The 4867-nt window shown below is 45.7% G+C and overlaps 1 pseudogene; it reads right to left on the reverse strand.

Annotated features, from left to right (window-relative positions):
- Positions 1 to 513: 513 nt before the first annotated feature.
- LOC115869466 lies at positions 514 to 753 on the reverse strand (annotated as a pseudogene).
- Positions 754 to 4867: the final 4114 nt, after the last annotated feature.

The following is a 4867-nucleotide window of genomic DNA, read 5'->3' on the forward strand; positions in this document are numbered from 1 at the left end:
TTTTTTGTTGTTTTGTTTTGTTTTCCTTTGTTGCTTTGTTTTGCTCTGTCTTGTTTTTGTGCATATTTTTTGTCTGCAGACCTATCTAGATAAGATAGCCGGTATAAACAATCTGGAGGAGAAAACAAGGGGACTGATGTGTTCCAGAGGGACATGCGAGAGGGGGAGGTGGAGGAAAAGAAGTGGGTGTTAAACAACCCCAGGGACAAGGGAACAGCAAGTGATCCAAAATTGATGGCGAGGAGGGTGTAGGAGGCCTGGTAGGGCTTGATCAAGGGCAAGGTAACAAAGAGAAATTACCGAAACCCAAATGAAGGCTGAACATGATAATGGGAGAAGAATATGAGTTGTACGAGTGAGCCCCCAATAAAATAATTTTAAAAAGAAAAAAAAGATGCATGGGAACAATGCATACACACATACAGAGCAACACGGGCTGATAGAACGGGGAGTGCCATGGGGCTGCAACAGTAGCACACTGATCAAGAGCCCTAAGAGGGTGAGCAGCAGCCTTCACTTGAAGTTGAACAGCTCCACATCAAAGATGAGGGTAGCATAGGGAGAGATGACACCAGGGTGGCCTGTGGTTCCATATGCCACATCAAGGGTACAGGTAGGCTTCTCCCTGGGCCCCAAGCTCATCTGGGGCGTGCCCTCTTCAAAGTCCTTGATGACTTCCTGCTAGCCAATTCTGAACTTGAAAGGTTCGTGTCTGTCTCTGGGTGAATCAGATTTCTTTCCATTTTAGAGCATTGCCCTTCATTCCATTCCCCACACTGGACCTGGCTGGATTTTTATAAAATCTGATTGTACAAGGTGGTTTCAAAAACCTCATGAAAAAAATTCTATGATCTTTTCATTTCATTTTCTCATAAACCTTTTTATTTTTTAAAACGGAACAAAGATTTGATAAGCAAAGCATACTTTAATCACACAGCCCCATGATTTGAGAGAGATGACCTCTCTGCTTTCTTTTAGATTGCAGTCTTTGTTTCAGATGGTCATGGTGGCTGGGTCCTTATTGGCTGCTTACCCTTTGTTTCGTATGTTTATCTGTATAGAGAAATGGAGACAATAGCTTGATTAATGATTGCGTGAGAACACAGAAAGGGTGGGTGGGGGAAATGGAGAGACAACATGAATGGGTACAAAAGAACAGTTTCAAAGTTGATTGTGGCAATGACTGGACAACCCTTCTTGACATGACTTACCTATTGAATTGTACAATATGTTAATTATAGCTTAATTAAACTTAAAAAAGCAAAAGCTGGTGGGGCTGTAGATACAAAGTTTCTAGGGCTCCACCTGTACCTTTCCTTGCCCCAGCCTTGCCTGTGTGTGACTCCACTGAGTATCTGGGAATTGGGCTGGATGCTCCCACTATGAGGCCACAACTCCTCACATAGGTTCAAAGCCAGGAATCCACTCGGCACACTGGATACCCATGGCTCTCCCTCTGCTTCTGAACAGAGGGCAAGAACGCAAACTTTGAATACAATAGTCACAATAAGATAATATGACTAGCTTTACAAGTCACAATCCATTGGAATAAGCCAAGAAAAACACAGCTTAATACTTGTGTTGATATTTATGTGTGGACGTTTAATCAGTTGCCCCCACCCCACCCCACCCAAAAGAACAGAAACATTCAATATCAACAAGCCACATTCCTCATCTCAGAGTCTATAATCCTGTTCAAATTCCAGAGAGACAGATTTCTCACTGAAGGTTATCTGTGTGTGCTGCTATCTTTAAAGTATAAATTAATGAAAACTTTGGGGTAAATCCAATTTCACTGAAATATGATTTTCTTTCAGATCCGACAGAGGATGAGGTTATTAGGGTTCAATTCACTTCCTGGGAGGGAAGGAACCACCGCCCTTCTCCAGCCATGGAAAACATACCCACCTATCTAGCCGGGTACCGAAATATAACAAGAGCTCTGTTCCTGAAGTACCAAGGTTGGCTTTACCTGGGAGCCCTGAGCTGAATCCATTCCCACTGTGCTACCTTTGGAGATTGCACTAGCTTCAGGGGCTGCACTCACCAGGCTAGTGGGATGCGCCCTGACCCCAAGGATTCCCCTGTGCATCCCTGGCTTCAGGGAGTAGAGGTACTTTGGCTTCCTGATGGCTGCATCTGCCTTAATACTGAATCGCTCTTAATGGCTCATTGTCCACCGCAGGCTAGGCTCAGGGCAGGAAATGAAGGGGACAGCTGCTCCGCCACCCTCTCATACCACAACAAGGCTCCGTTCAGCAGTCTGGGACAAAGCTCCACAGAGAACTTTCCCCCCAGGTCCCAGCATGCATGTCATGAGACAAGTTTGTCCCCATTGTTTGCCCTTTAAATAGCAGGGCTATTTGGTGATTGGGTCCAATTGTTTTCCTGTTCTGGCTAATTCAGCCCCACCTCACCCCCAACCACCCACCCAGGGATCAGGAAGAAGGGAGGAGCTCAACAGAAAAAGTGGTTGCTGCATCTAATGCCACCCAAGACTTACATACTACTTGCAGCTCACCCTAAGAGCAAGCTGGCCTGGCCCACATCCCAGCTCTCATCAGGAGAATGTCACCCACTGGCCATCAAGTCAATTAGACTGATAGGGACCACATACTGACAATGACCCTATAAGACAACAGAATTGCCACTTTGGGATTCTGAGACCTTAAATCTTTACTGAAGCAGACAATCTCATTTTTCTCCGGGGGAGAAATCAACCTACCTAATGCCACATCCCGTTAAGACAGTTCGTCGTGTTGTGGTGACCCCAACCATAAAACTATTTTCGTTGCTACTTCATAACTGTAATTTTGCTACTGTCATGAATCGGTCGACCCCTGTGAAAGGGTCATTCGACCCCCAAAGGGGTTGCAACCCACAGGTTGAGAACCGCTGTGTTAGTGGCTCAATTTGCTAGTGTGTGAGAAGCCTCATGTATGCTGCAGGCGGTGGACTGGTCACCAGAACCACTAAGCCCAAGTCAACTGAAACAGGTAAATCAAGGAACATGCTCAATGGCAGAAATGAGAATGAATGAGGAGGCAATACATGCAAACTGCTGACACTCTTCTGGGCATGTAATCTAACTTGACTGTCTTTTCTCAAACTAACCAAAAGTAAAACTAAATCTGGAAACCAGTATGTCTCTTCTAACACCACTCCGGGGTTCTGTCTCCCTGTAACCTCACCATGGGTGTCCCCAACATCAGGAAATGCCATACATGGCACCTGCATGGTGAGGGCTATCTTAAATGGACAAAACTGGTACTAGTTGTGCATTGACTACTTTCATGATTTTGTACAATTCTCCAACTATACAGCAGAACTTTGGATCCCAGACTCCCTAAGTCAGCACATTACATTTGATTATTATCCACAGCATGTGATCATCTACATTTGGTCTACAATTGTCAGACAAGATAAGCAAACATAGTGTAGAGTTGGCCCATCAGTCCCAAGTTCTACAACAAGTCTCTAAGACCACACATGGGAGGTTCTAAACTCCTTCTGTACACCTCCACCCCAACACTACTCACCCTAAGGACAATCCTTACCTAAGAGCCTGCCTCGGACTCCAAAAGGCTGAGGGTTACAGGCAGCACTCACTTTAGCTGTAGTGATTCCCTGTTTCAGGAGGGAATGACACACTTGGGACTTAGCCAGTGTTCAATGACTGCACAACAGTGCATGCTGACACAACAGGTGCTGTACACATAGTCATTGGACAGGCAGTCACTTGGGATGGAGTTGGAGGTCAGTTTCACCAGGTACTGCACAGAAAACCCAACAGAATGACCTAGAAAGCACAGGCCTTTGGGCCTCTCATGTAAAGCAGGTAAGTATTGCCATCGAAGCAGCATGGGGAGAAGGGTCTTATGACTTGCCATGGCACATAGCTTGGGGCAAAGCCAGAAATGAAATTTGGATCAGAATTCTTTATAACAGGAAATAAAAGTTCCACTTGAGCCTGTTTCACAAGACCAGCTATCTTGTGAAAATTATACAGTAGCAAATGTTCAACTACCTAGCAAAAAGAGTCTTGTACCTTCTACCTAGATTGCTTCAAATATCAACAGGGCAGAGATCAATCTCAGAGAAGTAGCCACAACTGTGAAGAGAGAAATGCAGACTGCAGACAGCAGATTCAACCAATTCTGGAGCCTTATTTCCAGTGACTTGACTCTTGAGCTTACCTCTCTCTTCTAGAGCCCTGAGTGATGACATTAACAGGGTTTAAGGTTAGAGACAAGAGAAGAGAAGAGAAGTGCAGAGCAGAGCAGAGCAGAGCAGAGCAGAGAAGAGAAGAGAAGAGAAGAGAAGAGAAGAGAAGAGAAGAGAAGAGGAAGAGGCACAGCAGGGAGGACTTGTATCTTTGTGTCCAACTTGCATGCATGCTCTGGTCCAGATTGTGAAAAACTTTGCAGCACAAAAATACATGTCTCACTCCAATACATTTTCTAGGAGGAGACTAGATAACTGAATGGTTCATGCTGCATTGAGTCAGGCCCTGCTTCCTTATGGGGGTCAAGAAAGATCGCTGGGCCTGGGTGGGGCTGCTTGCTGGCGGGGCACAGAGAGAGTACCTAAGTGTGTTGGGCGCTGCTTCCTGGTGGGGCATGGAAACAGCACTACACTGGGTAGAGCTTTGCTTGGTGGAGAGGCTCAGGCTAGCTGAGAGCAGGTGACGGAGTGGAGCACTGGGTCCCCTGTGAGTGGGTCTGTCTCTTCCTCCCTTTCCCCTGCTTGTGACCAGTCTCTGGGATATGGAGGCTTCAGTTTACTTAGCTTTCAGGTTGTTCTTTGCGATCACTGGCTTTCCCTCTTGCTGAAGGAAGCATTTTATAGTCTATTTTTGCCTTTGTGT

This window comes from Echinops telfairi, unplaced genomic scaffold (genome assembly GCF_000313985.2).
Source record: "Echinops telfairi isolate 266 unplaced genomic scaffold, ASM31398v2 ScPeMD7_27;HRSCAF=92, whole genome shotgun sequence".
Lineage (NCBI taxonomy): Eukaryota > Metazoa > Chordata > Mammalia > Afrosoricida > Tenrecidae > Echinops > Echinops telfairi.